Raw genomic sequence first — 19,772 nt, forward strand, 5'->3', positions numbered from 1 at the left:
CACAAACACGCACACACACACCCAACTGCACGCTCCTTTGAACACACTCCCTTCACACTTTTTCAATTACCAGGCTGGGGAAAACTCTGGGGAAGGACTGAGTGTTTGGAGCTCAGTTTCTATTTCATCAGTCAATAACACATCTTTGGGGCAAAGCTGACACTAATTTAAAAATCTATGAAGAGCAGCCCGCCTCATGTTCATAACCACTGGAGGAGGAGGCGGGCCCACGACAGCTTCCACACCAGATCAATCACTGTCTCTGCTGCTCTACACGCTAAAGAACCGGGATGAAGGGAGGGAGTATATTGCTGGAGAATGATGATAGGAGGAAGGATAGAAAAGAGTTGCTGGAAAGCAGGTAAAGAGAGGAGATTTCGGTTTGTAGCAGAAGAAAGTGATGCTGAAGAGCGAAACGAGGAAAAAAAATTCTCACTTTGTTGCAAGTAGTGGAGAAAAAATAAATATTGACAAACCTTTCCCTTCTGACTTTCGGACTGTCTCTATTTCTCATTTTTTCTTGTACATGAAAGGAATCAGGCTTGTCTACAGGAGTGTAGAGTTTTCATTAACACCGTGGTGAGCACTCATGACTGAAAGCCCGAGGTACTAATCTTCCAGCCCTACATGTGATGTCAGTTATATTCATGCTCCTTGGAGGATAACTCCAAATGTGCTGCTGACCAACTTATTCCCCCCCAAACACAGGGCAGCGTTTTTGCAACCTTTTGCTTTTTAATTTTTCCGAGCATATTCATGCCACCTTGAGGATCACCCTTTGGAAATTAGCCACTTCTTAGCTCAGAACATCTATTTATCTATCTATCTATCTATTTCCTACATCTACATCTAAACTTACATCTAAACTTGCTTGCTCTTTTTTCAATTCTGTCTTCTTGTCCTCTCTGCGTTTATCATTGAAAAGGCCACTGAAGAGGCCAATGAATGCCTATTATTGCTTTTAGAATCCCTTCAGGACATTTCAGGTACGATAATAGCTTTGACTGACAATCCAGATTTTAGTCACTTCTCACCTTTTTCTACCTCACTCCTCCTTCTTTAGCTTGTAATCCATCTAAGGTCTGGCTAACTCGGTGATCCTCCATAAGCACAATACTTCTTCCTTTAGGCTATATCAGATCAATCACAACATTCAGAGTTAGACTGAATATGTAAAAATAAAGTTCTATTATTGAAAGAAGAAACTAACAATGGTGTAAGTGCACAAGAGGTGAAATGGGCATCAGAGAAAATGAGAGAATAGTGGACTTGGGGGTAGGGTTGGGTGGAGACTTTGGCCAAAGATCAAGAATTAGAGGGGAAAAAAAAGGTTTTGGAATGTAAAAGGTCAGCAGACCTCTGACCTCAGGTTTAGGCCAAGGCATGGTGGAAATCTGAAACCCAGATACCAACACACACGCAGACAGACACACACAGAAAATCAAAGCAGTGGAACAAAAAAGTGGAAGCACCGCATGAAAAACACGACTTTGAAGTCAGGGCAGTTACAGTGGCGCGGCGCATTATGGTGAACAATATGCATCACCAAAGTGTGTATCAACTTTAAAAGAGCTCTGACAGTGACTGCTTTTATCAAAAGCAATACAATCTAGCTGAGAACACTGGAACAAAGATGGTTAGTACAAGCAAACCACCAGAAAGTGATGGACGTTTAAACATGCTGCTCTCTAAACACCACACAAGTAAATAATCAAAAATGACCACATATTTATGCAGTTTTTGACTTTCTGAGCCTCGAAGAGCTGCTATTAACTAATGTTTCAGGCATTTTGCCAACACTAAAGCATCTTATTACAACCCACATTTACATGTAATTGCCATCTCTATTCATTTTAAGATACAAAGCACTTTAGTGCCTGTTGTAGCTCCGACAGCAGCAAAGGAGGAAGTCCAATTATTTTTGCAGGGCGGATGTTGTGTTGGGTAGATGAACTGATAAGATTACATACACTTGTATTGCAGATTGATATTTGTTGCTTAGTTAATGCCGTTTCTTCTAACCACGACCATTCCTAGAATCCTGCATAACAACTGCATATTTACTACTGCGGGATCACGCAAGGCCCCTAGACCTTAACAAACTAATTATTTTAAGCCAAACCATGTGGTGTTTTGTGCTTAAACCTAACCAAAGGTTAGCAATGTTAGCAAACTAGCTAACGAGCACAGAAATGATTAATTTTCCTGTTAATATGTTTCTATGGATCTCATTGGAGTGTAGGAATACACCAACTACAGTAAGACTTTCTACATCCTATGTTTAATTAAATGTGGGAAAAAGTCCAACTAGTTCCAGAACTTTAATAACAGTACAAATAACATCATAGAAATAAATGGTTTGACTAACCAGCCAGTACAGAAAGTCCATCTGACACCAGTAAGTAAAAAAAGTCTTTAAGACTTTTTCCACAAACTGCACGTTACATCCCAGATCTTTCACCTATGCTGCTGAGTCTATGTACTGTAGGAAATTGCTTCCTCCTTGCTATCGTTTGCCCTCCTTGTCTGCAAAGCACAGTTTGTAGCAAAGTGCTAACATTGATTACTGTTAGATAAAATTAAGCGGTCCAAACTTCAGAACAGGGAATAATTGTGTGTTGCAGTAAAGTGAGTAAAAGGCTTGTCAGCTGCTGATAGATGAAGAGAGCAGTGGAGAGATAAAAAAGGAAGGAAAGGTGGGAGAAAGGTAGTTGACCCAGGAGGTCCATTACAGTGTAAAATTGAGTCAGCCCAAAGTGACACCTGAAAGGAGGAGCTGTGGAGCCAGAGCGGTGGGGGGGGTTCTTAGTCTCAGTCCTGTTTGGCTGTTTTGGAATAATTTACCTCCTTTAACCAGCCTCTCTACACTTCTCGTGCCATCTATTTATAAAGGCTTGGGCAGTTTGTGGCTGTTTGTGTGCGGGGCCGCAGCAGTGCCGGTAGTATCTTAATGGGTCTGGAGTGGCAGGGCTGCTGTTATTTAAGTGGGGGATGGACACAGGCTGGTAATGGAGAGGAATACCCCGCGATGGGAGGTGACAGTGGCCGGATGGGCAAGGAGCAGAGAAATGGCCTGTAGCTAGATGCTTGCCATTGAGGCTGGCGCTTCCAGCAGCAGGGTAACCACCCACCACTCACGCACCTATTCAGAAAAATTATCCATCTTGATTAATGGCTTCAAAAATTATCAGAAATTCTTACAGTTGTCACCTGCATAAATCTGCATAAATCAACAAGAGCCGTTATCACAGGTGAACTGAGCTGTAGTAATCTGAAGGTCGGAAGGTTGCTCGTTCTAACCCTGGCTGCTCCACTCTGTGTGGCAATGTATCCTTGGGCAAGACGCTGAACCCCTAGTTGCTCTCCAGTGTGCGTTATCTTAGTTTTAATTGTTTCAGTGTGTTGAAAACAGTGCTTGCATGAATGGGTGCAAATAGGCGAATGACACATGTTGTATAAAATACTTTCAGTGCTCGAGCAGTGAAACACTATATAAGAATCAGTCTATTTATAGGAGACTCTGGCTGGGACATTGTATGAAGTTTCCTTTTCTCCATACATTTAGCAAACCACAGGAAATCTGCTTCAGACATGTGGCCTCTACTGGAAATACTCTGGATTAGGCAAGGGTGGTTTGAGTGTTTGATACTGGACACATGGTGCTCATTCATTCTCTTCAGAGTTTGCTGCACTTGTCTCACACGTGCAGACATCACACTGACTTTGCATCAGAGGATCTGGCAGGTTAAAGGCAGTTTTAATGTCTGATCCGGATAAAAGGGACATTTGCATTCTCACAGCTCTGCAGCTCCGTTGGGTAACGTCTAGAAAAGTTCAGATCTGAAGTGCATGTATGAAAACAGCTTAAGACTGTTCCTATAATTCTAGGTTATAGGTTCCACCACGGTGGCCATTTGAATTAAATGTGGAAGTGACAGAATGCAGCACGACTGAGGACCATCAGGATCTCAGAACATTTTGAGGACTCTAAAGCTTGAAGAAATGGATTTTGATGAGTGGTAAAATGTAACTACACACCTGAAAATCTCCACGTACACCTCAAGGTGCTGCCACTCACATACTCTACATAACAGCAGCCTATGCTCCTCGATTAGAAGCTTAACAGCTACCTGGGATATTTGCAACGACTCGCAGGCGTTTTTCGAGACGAAGCATTAAAAGTCCTTATGCTGGTTTAAATCCTTTCTGAATGCACGTTTCCAGGACTGTAGCTGAGAGAGTTAAATGCGTCCTGACTGTGGCCTACAATGCAGCGTGCTGAACAGAGGAACTGCCAGAGTTAATGAGGCAGAGAGCAGCGGGACCTCAGCACAAGGTGTTCAATCACAGGCCATTACCGCAGCCCTCAACCTCTGTTACTGCTTGCTCTTGTCAATAGCAATCTATAGCAAGCTATACTTTATCTATACAGAGGGCAGAATAGTGACTAAATGTAGGTGTCTGCATCCTAGTGCGCTAGTATTAAGATAAGATAGATAAGATAAGATAAGATAACTCTTTATTGTCATTGCACAGTCATACATAGTACAGTAGTACAATGAAATTGGAAAAACTGTCCTACGTCGGCACTACATATAACACAACACGACACGATATGACACAACACGACACGATATGACACATCACAACGTAACAAACAACACAACACAGTATATTAACTTAGTATAAAAAAGAAGAATAAGTGTATGTGTATTGCACACTGTTATTATTGCACATTAATTATTATTGCACCTTGTTATAAATATAAATATTATTGTTATCGTTTTAAACATTGTTACCTCCCCCTAAAAAGTCCAGGGAGGTATCCAGTCAGGTCAGCTATTTACATTGATCAGGGCTATTGCCCTGTTGTAAAAGCTGTCCTTGAGTCTATTTGTTCGGGACCTCAGCAGCCTGAACCTCCTGCCAGACGGCAGCAGCTTAAACACCCGGTGTCCTGGGTGTGTGCAGTCCCGTAGGATGCTGCGTGCCCTCTTGAGACAGCGAGTGCTGTACAGGTCCTTCAGGGAGGGAAGAGGATGTCCAATGATTTTTTGGGCCATGTTGATGACCCTCTGGAGTGCCTTTCTGTGTGCTGTGGTGCAGCTGGAGAACCACACACCGATGCAATATGTCAGCACACTTTCAATGGAGCAGCGGTAGAAGACGGTCAGCAGCTCCTTCTTCAGGTCCATTTTTCTGAGGATTCTCAGAAAGTGGAGACGCTGTTGGGCCTTCTTTAAGACCGCAGAAGTGTTAGAGCTCCATTGGAGGTCTGTGTCTATGTGCACACCCAGAAACTTGAAACTGGAGACCCTTTCCACGCACTCCCCGTTGATGCTGACAGGCTGCAGCTCGGACTTCCTCCTTCTGAAGTCAACTACCAGTTCTTTTGTTTTGGTGGTATTGAGGTCCAGGTTGTTGTCTGCACACCAATCTGACAGCCTCTGAACTTCAGCTCTGTATGCAGTCTCATCTCCCCCTGAGATGAGCCCCACCACAGTGGTATCATCTGCAAACTTGATGACTGTGTTGTCTGGGTGGGAACTAACACAGTCATGTGTGTACAGAGTGTACAGTAGGGGACTCAGTACACAGCCTTGTGGAGAGCCGGTGTTGAGGCTGAGGGCTGAGGAAAGATGAGGCCCCACTCTAACTCTCTGTACATGGTCTGAGAGGAAGTCTCTGATCCAGCGGCAGGTGGTGGAAGGAAGTCCAATTTCCAGCAGTTTATCTATTAGTCTGTCCGGGAGTATCGTATTGAAAGCAGAGCTAAAGTCAACAAAGAGCAGCCTGGCGTAACGGCCCTGCACTTCCAGGTGAGAGATGGTGGTGTGGAGCGTTGTAGCAATGGCATCTTCAGTTGATCTGTTAGCTCTGTATGCAAACTGGAGCGGGTCGAGTGTGGGTGGCAGGCAGGACATGATGTGACGTCGGACCAGTTTCTCAAAGCACTTCATTATAACAGGTGTTAGAGCAACTGGTCGGTAGTCGTTGAGGCTGCTAATGTTAGTACGCTTTGGCAGTGGGACAATTGTGGCTGACTTTAGGCACGGCGGGATGCAGGACTGGGACAGTGAAGTGTTGAAGATCTTAGTGAAGACCCCAGCCAGCTGGTCTGCACACTCTTTTAGGACCTTTGCGGTTACCCCATCTGGTCCGGTGGCCTTCCTGGGGTTCACTGCCCTCAGTGTGCGCCTCACCTCATATTCCTGCACTATGAGGCTTGGGCTGCTGCTGTCCGATGTTTTTGCTGCTGCTGCCTCTGGTCCCTTCACCTCAAAGCGTGCGAAGAAGTGGTTCAGCTCCTCTGCAAGCTCCGCGTTACCCTCAGTCAACGTGGTATTGCCAGGTTTGTAGTTGGTTAATTGGAGATGTCCCAATTTGAGGCGTAATAACAGAAACATGATCCCAAAGTCACCGCATCATGTGAAATCTGAGTTCTTTTCTGAGCTGCTGCCTTGATAAGTTACCTAAATGTGATTCATCTTGATAAGGAGCGTTCATACCTGATGTGGAAATAGAAGTTTGAAAAATGAATGCACCCAGCTGTCAAACATGAGGCTTAAATCCTGAAAGGCCAGTGAATATACCCTTGCTTTATTTACTTCGTTTACCTTCAAGTGGCTTCTTTTTTGTGGCCTGGTCAAAAGGAAACCACACTATTCTCAGAAGCATTTGCTGTCTTAGATTCAGAGTCACAGATTTTAACTTTACCCCCCTTTTAGCGCCTCTGCCACATGGACAAGCGCATTTGAATAGTGACAATCAAAAATCAACCGCAAATGACTCAACCTGACTAAGCCATTGGCAGCAGTACAACCGATCGCTGACACTTCCCCGGGACGTGCTGGTTTGGTTTGTCGAACTAGACCTTTTCAGTCCGTTTCCTTACAGGAAATCAGCGGTAGGCGAATTATTCTCGGCATGTCCTGTTTAGTTGGAGTGACCATCGCAGCTGAATGTTTAGATTATTAGTACGCAAATCTCAGCGTCTTCTTTCATTTTCTTGCCTTGAACTATCGCTGCTCTACAGTACAACAGCATTCAGTCACAACAACATCCGTCCTACTGGCTGCTCTCCTATCTCCCACCATGTAACTGACAGTCTCCACAAACACCAGTCACAACATCCCCGCCTGTGCTGGCAGGACAAGGTGTGAGAAATCAAAGAAACAGCGATGTTCCTGCTGCTCTTTAGCTTTGTCAAGTGTTTGTTGTTCATCTGCAATCAGGCTTCATCGCATATCAAGCCAGAGTCTTTCTGAAAAGGTCGCAGAGCACCTTTTTACCGCCGCCTCCGTGGGGTGTCATCAGAGATATGCATCTCACAGTGAATGAATAAATAAATAAGTAAATAAACGCCTTCTTTAATTTACTTTTTTATGGACTGAAAGGAGTCTTTAAATTGATTATAAGGGATATCCTTTCCACTGTGGGCAACAGTTGCCTGTCTGTAGCACCACCACACAAAGTTTCTTCCAAAACACAACAACAAAAAAGGATAAGCAGGGAAAAAAAGCATCAGGGAAAAAGATGTAAGAATGTGCAATACTAGAAGATCTTACTGCTAACGCCAGTGGATTTCTTTACAGTGTGCGGTCCTTTCCACTGTCTCAGGGATTTCCTCATTACCACGTAACATAATCAAAAGAGTGACAGACTCTTAGCCTCATTCAGTCGTAGCCACTGAAACAAACTGTTAGACATATGCTCCTCGGTATGATAACGATCGCTCCGACAGATGCTCAAGAAAACAAATTTGTTTTTAACACTGAAGAGAAAAATGGCTGGGGTTTGTTCTGCCAACTAAATCTTCAGAAAATGTTCAGGGGATCGATATTCATGAGGAAAACTGTTTGAGAGCTTTTCATTGCATCGTGGAGAACTGTACATTTAAAGTGATTGTGCAGTAAAGCTACCACATGGTGCTAAGTAGAAGCCGAAGAACTGCCAACGCAGATGCAGAAATGGGGAAATAAGCATTCTGTTCAAGTGGTTTACATATTGTGCATTGCATCTGAATTACATCACTCTGCACACCCTTAGCAAATGATCTGTTTGTTGCATGCAAACAGTTTCAATTTGGCAAGAAAACATTCCTGGTGTAAGTTAGGACTACTTTATGAGATTTTCATCCCCTGTGGTCTGTACTACATCCTGAAATCTCCTCAGATTTCCCCTCAAAGAGCTGTTTATTCGACGTGTTAAGGATTTTAGCGTTGAACCTGTTGCTGCTGGAGACATCTCATGTTTACCTCAACTTCAACAGACGCAGCTTTTCAGAATAATAACCTGTAGGTGAATGCCACGTTTGATATGCGCTTTTCAATCAGAGTATCCTGTTATCCAACCAGGCGCAGCACTCCCATAAATCCTCTTTTCTCAACTCACATTATCAGTATAGTTCCTCCCTTGTGCTTCAAAACGCAGATGCATAACACGAGAAAAATAAACACAGGGGTCTGGCATCTACTGAGGCACCCTGTGTTGTAGCGCGTTTGTGTATTCGGCACGAGAAAGAAAATAAGATGGAATGTTTGCGCTTCTGCTAATTCATTTAAAACACCTCCACAGAATTATTTATTGATCAAACTGGAGGAGGCTGGAATGACTGCTGAAATGAGGCTTCAGGGGTAACAGAGAAAGGGAGCTCTACATCTGAATAAAACCCCTGGATTGAGGCAACAGATTTTAAAGTGGTTACTTCTAACCAGGCAGAGATTTCATGTTTTTAGGGGGGGTGGGTTATCCGAGGTCATGAACATACTTTGAAAAAAAACGAGATTTTCCCTCGTGCGTGGAAAAACAACCCTTTTATTAATTGAAATTAGCCTGTGGCAGTTAGTTCTGATGGACACTTCTGCTTCACCCAAGTGCAATGCCATAGCTGGTCACACAAAATCAAATTATTTAAGCCTCTAAAAACATATGGGAGAAGCAGGCTGCTAAACTAAGATCTGTCTGGACAAACCTTATTTCAGTGACTCTTAACTCGGGATTAGGAAACTGAGAGGCTGTCGATCAGCAAAAGGGTGATTAATAAAAGAGGAGGCATCGAGGCAGTCCAAAAAAAATAATCACCTCCGTCTTGACACTAGACGCAAGATGGATGGCAAAATATTATATGACAACGTTGGAAGGAAATGCTTTACATCACACCAACATTTATAATCGTAATTATACTATACATTGTTTTTATACTACGCTACCTCTAAAGAATATAAGGAAACTTGGAAAAATTACAATATAATAGCATGCAACTTAATAATTGGGAAAAATACAAAACTAGAGCTACAATAGTTTGGCACAATTGCAATTAAATACAACAAAACGACTCACTGAAGACATTATCGCACTCATACGAGCATTTCAGTAATGACACAGGACTGCCAAGGAGTCAGTTCAAAGAACCAATAACTCGCTCACATTATTCATGCAGATGAAATAAACAAGAAATCAAAGTAAAAAGGCAACCGCTATTATAAGAAGATGCAACGCCACGCAGTCAACAGACCCTGCCCCGCTGTGTTTTGTTTTGTTTCGTCCCTTCCTCCCTCCCTGTGATAATTCACGTCGGGCCCGCAGCAGCGCTGACATTGTAAGATGAACTGCTCCCAGCTAGATTAATGCCACCAGATGCCAGGCGAGATGCCATATTAATTACCCAGAGATAATGTCAGCACAACCATATGGCAGCTCAACTGCCCATTTAGTTGACAGGGAGAGGTCTTTATAGCGGTGCAAATTTCCTCATCTGCACAGCGTTCAGAGCCCCGCCATATTCTCTCTCTACTGTAGCAACTGGAGCACTTCATTACTGCTGCACATTATTGCTCAAATTTGTAGTGTTAGCTCGGTGTCTGCGGTGCGCTATGATGGACAATACATTGAGAGGGAGGCTTAATAAGTGAATGTTTTCCAGCGATCCGTTGTTACTTCATTTTAGAAACGTAGCTGTGATTAAGGTTTGCTAAATTGATAAGGTTGGTAATAATATCCATATTTTCCTCATTATGAACAAATGAAAACAGCTAACTCTGTATTGAATTTACCCTACTTCCAAGTACAAAGTGCCAATAAAGCCAGAACAGACAAATAAATGTAAAACATCTTATGCGTATATATTAAAAGATCTGTTTTGCCTTTTTTAGACATAGACAGAGTTTATTTAATCCAACACTGGGGGAAATTCACTTGTTACTGCAGCACAAGAGACAGGAAGAAAAAGTGAATTAGAGATATGTTAGATAATGAGAGAAATAGTTACTATACTATGTACAAATACACTGCCCCACTCTGTTGTTTACTTAATTTCACTGAGCTCTAATAATCTCATTCAAATGTACTATTTACTCTGGTTTGAGCCAAAATACTACAGTGACCCAATTAAAAAAAAAGATTTACTTGTTCATTGGAAACAAATAAGCTTGTGGCTAAGAGCTGCTGTTGTGAATCTACCCTCATATAACATGGCTCTTTAAAAGTTTTCAGATCTTAACTGCACATCTCACCCACATTCAAGAAATCTCAAATTTCAAAGCCTGTTCCCTGCGTGACTGCGGTGGATATCAATTCCGAAATGTCATTAGAATACACTTGCCAGCGTGTGTTTGTTTTTTTCCTCACCACCATGCTGACTGTAAAGATCATCAACGGCACAAGCTGGGAATTAATGTCAATGTGAAGAACAGTGGCACAGCCCTTTAACATGATTTACAGTCGCACCAGCGGGCCCTTGGTGTTGTGGACGTGGGGATCATTTGCAAAGATGGACAACGGTTGCCATCCAATCCACCCGGCCCCAACCACCACCACCACCACCGGAGCACCCACCTACCCCACCCTCCAATCCCCACAAATCCGATTTAATCAGACAACTTGTGCAGTGTGGCTTGGAGTAAGAAAAAGGATAATTAGTAAACAGAGGAGCTACTCGCCAGGCTTCATTGGCATTCGCACCGGGTTACTGTGTCGCATTTAAAATGCAGTCTGATGAAGTCTACAGAATCAAACCATTTGTTACTCCTATTGAGGAGGCTTCAGGCTACTGGCAATTAAATTGGAATTAGCGCTGGGGAATGAGATACGGCAGATTCATACCAAGAAGAGGAGGGAGGGAGAGAAAAGGAAACAGAGAGAATGCTCTGTCTGGACCTGGCTCTGCTCTACAGTGGGTCAGATCTGGAAGTGATTTGCTTTCCTTTATGTTTGTTTATTTCCTGCATGACTCCAGTTATCGTTTTTTTTTATAAGTAAAACAAATATACAACCCCGACTACTTGCAATTATTAGTATTATTTTTCTTTTTTACCTGAAGCAATGAAGTGATAAATATTCCTTCAAAATTCGAGGCTGAGAAAACGAACAAAAGAGTGAAACATAATTAAGGAAATAAACATAAACCTGTTAGTGTATTTAATATCGAAGGGTTTGGACATACATGAAGTACACTGTGTTATTTTAGCAAATAAAACTCTGAGGGAGACAGACAAGAAACAAAGAGATGCCATTTGCTCTGCCACAGTTGACTGGGCACAGTGGAGCTCAGCATGGAGAGAGTGCTGGTCCACTGGCAGAGGAAAAGAAGGAGGAATAGATGGATGGATGGAGGAAAGAGCAGGAGCAGATAAATGAAGTGGAAATGAGAGGGAATGGCTCCTGTGCTACAGCTGGCCCCAGCAACTTTCAGCCAGCCTGACCATGACAACTGGCTCTCCACTCCCCTCTCCTTCAGTCAAGCAAGGGCCCATTTTTAACAGCTTGGGGTGTAAAACTAGTAAACAGCCAGCAGGGGCCAGTGAGAAGGCTCTAACTCCATATTTTAATTTCATCATATTTGATGAAAATGTGACAAATAAACCAAACAGAGAATTGGAGTCTGGGCATGGGAGCTTGTCAAGTCTTAATATTAACATTTGGGACTTTAATGTAGGTGCATGTTATGTTGGGAAGCTTTTCACAGAACAAAGAAAATATATTGTAAGACAATATTTAATGATCAGAACTCAAACATGATTAAAATAAATCAGCCAATTCTTTACTGTGTCATCTGGATCTGGATCATCACATCTGAGTAAATTGAGAAAATAACCTCTGTAAGTTTAAAACTGTTAATTTTGAATTTAAAAACAGACTTGATCTCTTTGACGGAGCTGCTTCCTATTAAATATTTGGTTACACGCCTGAGTTTTATTTCTTTTACGCTATATAGCGGTACGCAATGTTTGCTCCAGCAGCAGAGACCTGTACATGTAACGCTGTTAGCCAGTAAAGCCTTATGGACTCTGCATTAAATAGAAACACTGAACTTCATTTTTACCGCAACTCCTCGGTAATTACAAAAGTGAAATGTGCCATTAGGAGGAAAAAATAGGGAGATGATCATTATCATAGTAAAGTGTGTGTCTCCGTGTGTTTGTGCCTCTACATAAATGCACATATGCACTCAAATGTTTCAGTCTCAAGGTTAAATACAAAGATGCTGTTCAAGCGAAGTCCATTACTGCATGAAACCAATGAAAATAAATGACAGCATTCAGTAGGAGGTTCGAGCATCCCAGAGAGAAATTTGCGCAGCTCGGTCATTTGTATACTCTGTTTTCTCCACATAGAATACTCAATTGTGTGTTTACAGATGAAGTACCGCATTTGAGTGCAGCTCTATTTTTCTCTTTAACAGGAAATGGAGACATTTTCACTCTAAATATATCAGTGAGTCTGTCGGCTGATGTAAATCCCTGTCACCAAGATTAATGATCTTGAATAAGAGGAGAAAAAACATGCCACCTTCCCCCCCTTTTTAAAAAAGCACCTTAACACAATTGTCAAACGAGTATATTAAAAGAGTTCACGTTTGTACTGTAAAATGATGAATAAAAACAAAATAACTACATTTAATAGCTGATGAGAAACAAAGGCTTTATTTAGAGCTGAAGACAGAAAACAGCAGCTGCGCAGCAGTTTCGAGCAAGGAGGGAAAGGAGAGGAGGGTTAAGGAAATTCCCAGAATTATAAATTTATGAATGAACCTTATACAATGTAAAAACATTCAAATCAAATCCATATACATGGTACTCTTCAGTGTATGCTGCTGCTTTGTTTTGTTGTTGAGATCAGGGGTCTTTGGTGGTTATACTATCAGCTCCAGGACTCCTCCTTCCACTTATCCCTGAAGATGTTTTCTTTTTAAGACTATGTTTGGGCTCATTGTCATGGACTACAGAAAGATCTGAGACGGCTCGGATGTCTTCCTGATTGCGTGATGGATAAGAATACAAAAAGTCCTAAAACTTTACAGAACATGCAAACAAAGACAAAAACAGTTACCATAATGCCGTCTCATTTCCATGTGTGCCCAGTTTCTGCACACATGGAAATGCAAGGTCAACTATCCTTTCTCCTTGAACCCCTTATAACCAGTACAAACAAGTCAGTATACCCAAGCAGTCTCCACAGCCAGACTCGTTGGTGTATACCAAAACAGTGAATCCATTTACATGTATAATTAATTAAAAGAAAGCAGGAGCATTATCTGATTTTCATGAAAGATTATTTTTAGCCAGTTCTCCAGATATTAAATTAAATACAACATCACCCTCTACGTGCTAAATAGAAATACAGATATTCACAGAAGATTTTTCAGCTAATAAATTAGGAATGGTGTTATTAGGTGTTCATTGTCAAGGCTGAAACATCAAAATGTAAAAATGTGAATGGAAGATGTAGCTACAGAGAGCGATCTTGGACTGAGCATCATATTTTTGGATCACATTGACATGATGTCATATAGCTTCAGTTTTTGTGTTTTTTTCGTAGATATTTATTCAATTAATGTTGGAAATATCCTGCTACAAGACTGGAAAAACTCCTTTTGGTCGCTGATTGGTGTTAAACACAATTATGTAGCACAGTGTAAATTAAACATAAGGCTTTAGAAGTTTTAGGTATTCAGTCTGTAGATGTTGCTTTTTTCCCTTTACATTAATTCAGTTAAAAAAATAACTACTCATATCTTTAATTTTCTTTTTTTTCTAATTTTTTTTTAATTTTTTGCTATCAATTGGGTTCCATATGAACAACATGTGTATTTTTTGTATTGCATATACTGTACAGTAATCCTATTTCTCAGTTTATTTACAGCTCCACAGCAAACAATCAGGTAAATGCAAACAAAGCAAGTAGCTGCTCAGATCACTGCAGCCATACAGCATCAGGGGGCTCATAAAATTAAAGGTACAGTCCATTAGGGGTGGTCTGCTTTGCAATAAGTATTTTCATAATGGCTTTCAGAGGCCACCAAAGTCTCCTTAAGCCTCCGCCAAAAGCTCACGGTGGATATAGACCTGTGCTATTGCTGCTAATTTCTTATACCCTCTTGACCATCATCACTTCCATTCTGTGTGTCTCCTAACAAGTGCTGTTATAACACAGGCTTTGTGTATGAGAGTTTTATTTCTTTTTTTCCCCTTTAAACTAACTGTTTTGTCTGTTTATTATCTAAACTTAATTAAAGGTATGAAAAGCTTTTCAATTCACAGGACATGCTCCGCTCCCCTAGAGTATAAAAGGTTCATGGGAGAGATGGACTGGTAGCGACTTACCCAACTCCATCCAAACCCTGTCAAACTCCCATCACCCCCCCACCTTTACCCCGTGTCCTGCAATGGAATCCCAAATCTCTCCTCGCCTTCCCAGGATTTATTCTTCTCACCGGCCATCTGGACAGTGGGGGCAGACAATGTAAAAGGAAAAGGGGGCTGGGTGACGGGGTTGCAAACCCACATTAGTCACAGGCTCTTAGGTTCTTCGACCCATACACACTTATACACACACAAGAAGCTGAAGCCAAATGACCCCAGCTCCCCCTTACTTTCCCCCCCCCTCACTGTGGCTGCTGACACCGTCTTTCCTGCTGGACAAAAGGCTTTTAGCACCTCACTCTACTGTCCAAACCTTAGCGCGCATACACACACACACATCCTTTGCAACACATACATGCTGGACAGGATGGAGTGTTTGTTTTGTTTTCTCAGACGGCCTGGGAAGAGGGTAAAGGAAGGGAAGGGTGAAACAAAAAGAAGCAGGAATGAGAGGTATTGGAATTGGTAATAGGAGGCTATCTGATGAATGTAACACAGGGAAAACCATAGCCAAATCGCTACTGAATTATAAAGGTATTAACTACAATGGGGATGGCATGCTTCTAGGGCAGCTTAATGTAGTTAACATAGGCCTTTTGTTGTTAATAGCAGAGGATGAGTCCAGGGGTGGAGGTTTGAGAGAAAAGTCACAGTGCACTACAAGCCTCCATTGTTGGGGAGGTTCACATTAAACATACATACTGAAAGTTTTTCCTTCCGAGGAAACACAGGGAGAAGAGAGAAGGTGAAGGCTGTGCCCTTCTTGTGCTGCAAAGCAGTCATCGGCATGCCGCAAGGAAGCGGCAGGGGCCATGACATCTGAGCCATCACCAGGAATGAAAGGCACAACAATATAATGGGAAAAAATACTCGCCTGACACTCAAGTTCTTCTCAATGAGATCAAGACGCTGCAAAAAGGCTCGACAGAATCACCCAACGTGCTGTCATCGCAGCGAACTAAACAAGTCACAGAAAGTAAGCGAAAGACGGCAGCAAACACCTCAGCAGTGCACTGAAAGCTACAGATCACAAGAAATGCAACTGTGCGACAAATTGCGCACAACATGAGCAACGAGGGCACGGACAGACTGAGAAGCTGTGGAAAAACTTAAGTAATGATGAGGAAACGGTAAATAGGAAAGTAACAATACTGCACCACAGAGTAATTTGTTGAGTGAGGTGGCAAAAAGAGTAATTTCATTAGATGTATTAAATGGTGTTGGGCAAGTGAATTATTCATTAGAAATTATGTAGTTCCCGGTGCGTTGTTTGTCTTAACAACAAAAAAAACAAACAGTTTAAACACAAAAACTAATCGCTTCATTCATAAGACCCAATTCCTACGCAGCCTTTAGAAGATGATGCTCACTTATGGTGATGCATTCAAGGGAAAATTTGTGATTATAGGTATTAAAAAAGCATTCAGGTAAGCTTACAAGCATCGCATCAGAGGCTAAATTTAAAACTCTAAGCACTTTTAAATATGCATTCATTAGTTCTTTTTATGTGTCCATTTCCATCAAACAAGAGTTACATTAGCTCGAAGCGCATTTAAACTCGTTTCCCAAACAAGTGGGGAATGAACGCAATAAAGGGTAGTGGAGGCAGCTGTGACCTTGGAGCTGAACTGCAAGCGGCCGACGTGACTTTGTGGGTTGGAAGAAAAGCCTTTATTTATAGATCAGCTGTGTGTCGATCAAACTCCATCGAGGGGAAAGCGGCGGCCGTTAGAGCGAGCAGGAAAAGAGTGTGCGTGTGCGCGCCTGGGTTGCTCGGAGGGTTGCTTTTTGAAGAACTAATACAGTGGTGTGCCTCAATCTCACTTAATTCCATTTAAAGGAAATTGATTTTGAGGTTGTGGGGATGATTGGGGTGTGGGGGTGGAGGGGAAGTGCTCAGGGTACTTCTCTCTTTCTATTACAATTGTGATGAAGTCATGGGCTTGTTGCATTTATTTGCAATTCTTGTGGTGGTACTACATACAGTAGTGTGCTGTTGTTCTATGATATACAGTAATAAGGGGGTTAAAAAAAAGAGATGAAACTTTAATGATCCCTGTGGGGGGAAGTGGCTCACTGCAGTAACAAGTAGCAAGGGGGGGAAAGAAAAGGAATATAAATATTAAAACAGAATATAAATAAGGATTACAGCTGAATGGGGTTATGCAGCATGTGAATACACACCATTGTTATTATCAACACTGAAACATGCTTGAAGACCACGGGAGAAAGACTGAATGTAAGATTTCTTGCTGCAGAACAGCCACCACTCCAGCGGCATGGAAACATACATCTGCTAAAATTCTTCCTAGTTATGTTTCCAAGGTGTTTTTATATTTATTTTTTAGAGATTTGGAGTTTGGATCAGCATCTGTGATATTTTTTTAGATAATATTTTAACCTCCTAGGACCTGGCGTCCACATATGTGGACATCACATTTTGGGTTGTCTAGATCAAAATACTAAATTTTGCTCTACAAGGGCCTGATATCCACTTAAGAGGAAATTAAACTGCCACTGTTCTATCAAAATTTAAAGTGAATGTCCTCTTATGTGGATCTCATTCTTCTCAGAAACAAAAATCAGATTAAAAAAAATAAATAAATAAATCACGTAATTCTTTGTTTTTACATTCATCAGGTCCAAATCAGCACAAATAGCAAAGAGAAATAAAAATGCATGCCATCAAAGAGTTCGGGACTTAGGCGGTTAAATTAAACTGGAGGAATTCATCTTTAGGCAGCAAATTAAACTTGTTTATAACTATTTTTATACATTTTGTTTTAAATCTAAAAGTTAATCAGATTCAATTAAAATTCCAACACTTGAACTTTTAGAAGCAGAACATTGTCAACCAGAGCATCAACACAGGGTTTTTAACACAGGACTTGACCAGTTTTTGTTTTCAGCAGTCCTAAATATTAACAAATGAACTCTAAGACGATTGGAAACTTATTATTTATTCACATTTAAGTGAATTGGATGATGATAAGAAAAGGAAAATTTTGAATAAATATTGATCAGTTTTTGCTTTAATGGTTTTAGAAAATTTTGTATCATTATGATGACCTATATTTTATTCATTAGAGTGAATTGCATTGAAAAAGAAGCAGGCTGTTAGCACACTGTGCATATTGAATAACATACCACTAAACCATATTTAAAAAATTTATAAAGTTACTGCCTAAACTCTATAATTCATCCAGTGTGAAATCTGAACTACTGAAAAAGCAGAGAAAAGAAAAAAACCCAGATATCCAAATATTAATACATGCTCATCTGCTCTTCACATGAAGCCAATATTAAATTTTTGTATGACAGAGGAGGAGAGGGGGGAAAAAGATGACAGTCCAGCTACACATCTAAATTGTGGCTTTGATTTAATTCCTAACTTCATCTTTTTTTGCACCAGGGAACTTCACTTATCACAATATCAATGAGCAGCTTGTAGATTTAGTCACTGTGCAGCGTGCATTGCTCAGGCAGATGAGAGCAGAGGAGGTTCATGTTTTGCACATTTGTATGGATGAATCAAAGGCAGACGAGGAACTCGGCGAGGCTCAAAAGCTTCGCAGACAGAAAGAGACAGGAACGAAAACAAGTGTATTCAGTGCCAGGACTGTTAACAACCACCTGTATGAGCCCACCTGTGGTTTCTAAAATAGCTCGCACAAAGAGCCTGATACCCCGGAGGATTGAAAACTAATCCTAAAATGATCTTCCAAAGAAAGAAGAAAGAAAATACAACTTTGCAGTGACACAGATTTGTAATTCTTACAGTCATGTGCATTGATTGTATACTGCTGAAAATTCATACATTAATCCAAAACACTGCAAAATTCCGTGGAGCTATGCTGAATACACTCACTCATGATGATCGAATTGGGATTCACTGAAGGCAGAAATGAAATCATTACTAAAAGACCATCATCTTAAGCCCCCATCTCTGGAGAGAAGTGTGAAGCCTGCTGCCCCAGATTGCCTAAAAATGCAGATAAGAAACGATCCTGCTCCAGAAATTGGTCCTGCAGGACTATTACATTGGAGAGATTAGTGGAAGATAATCATATAATGGCGATGATAGCGCCGATCGCAACAAAACGGCCCCATAAAGTCACCTCTGAATAAAGAACAGGCGATACAGATGAGTGGGAATAAAACAGCAAAGTGCTAGTGCTGGGGTAGCATGTGCGAGACATCTGTCTGCAGGGCTCGGTGCTGCCTATGGCCAGCAGGGGGAGCTCCATCTTTCTACATATGCACACGCTGCTTCACAAGGCAGAGCCAGAGCAACAGGGAAGGGGAGAAGTCCTCACATGACCTTCTAGTTCACAGGAGTTTGCCTTCAGAGAAAAAGCCTCTTATATGGTATATGGTAAGACTTAACAGCCTCAGTGTCCACTGCTGAGACACTTAATGACTGAGAATGGAGATTAGAAGGTAGTTTAGAGGGTCAGGTGTTACTTACGTAGCACTTGGGAGGGCGGGGGGTTCACAGAGGGTATACCGTCTTTGATTCATATGGATACATTTATCTACAAATAGAAACCTTGATGACTTTGGGTTCTGCTACTTCTTACCACTTCAACTTCAACTCTGCTGAAGACTCCGTGAAATGTTTGCATGTTTGTGCCTAAAAAATGCTAGATTAACTGAAGCCACTGGAGTGTTATATAGATATTTTTCCTTTTCCACTGCATATATATATTGACGAAATGGCCCTTTTGTGGTAGTTGATTTTAAAAAGTGAGACATACATCTACACTTTACAATGAAGTGCATAATAAAATAAAAATAATTTTTGTTTTTGTCTGATGATTCAAACATTTTAATGGATTTTGCAAGAATTCTAAGTACACAAATCCCTTTCAGAATGTTTTAAGAGTCACAGTTTAGCGTTTGGAGAGGATCTGTTATCACGTCTTCTGCTGGTGAAGCGTGTCACGACTAGATTACAGTCTGACTCATGACGAGAAAGTTGAATATATAGGAAATGTGGCCTTCATTAACTCTAAAGGGAGTTCATTTAGGAAATCCTGCACAAGGAAAGATCCTAAAGGTAAGAATAAGTAACAATACACCCTAACGGGATTATAAAAAAGAAGGGGGAAAAGGGCACTTGGGCATACC

At 41.4% G+C, this 19,772-nt stretch overlaps 1 protein-coding gene across 1 annotated transcript in view; it reads right to left on the reverse strand.

Moving 5' to 3' along the window:
- zbtb16a (zinc finger and BTB domain containing 16a) overlaps nt 1–19,772 on the reverse strand; it is a 147,607-nt gene that overhangs the window by 19,902 nt on the left and 107,933 nt on the right. The gene's annotated exons all lie outside the window — the stretch shown is intronic.

This window comes from Copadichromis virginalis, linkage group LG10 (genome assembly GCF_057382275.1).
Source record: "Copadichromis virginalis isolate Kocher_CV1m ecotype Utaka linkage group LG10, C_Virginalis_male_GT1.1, whole genome shotgun sequence".
In the NCBI taxonomy this organism is placed as follows: domain Eukaryota; kingdom Metazoa; phylum Chordata; class Actinopteri; order Cichliformes; family Cichlidae; genus Copadichromis; species Copadichromis virginalis.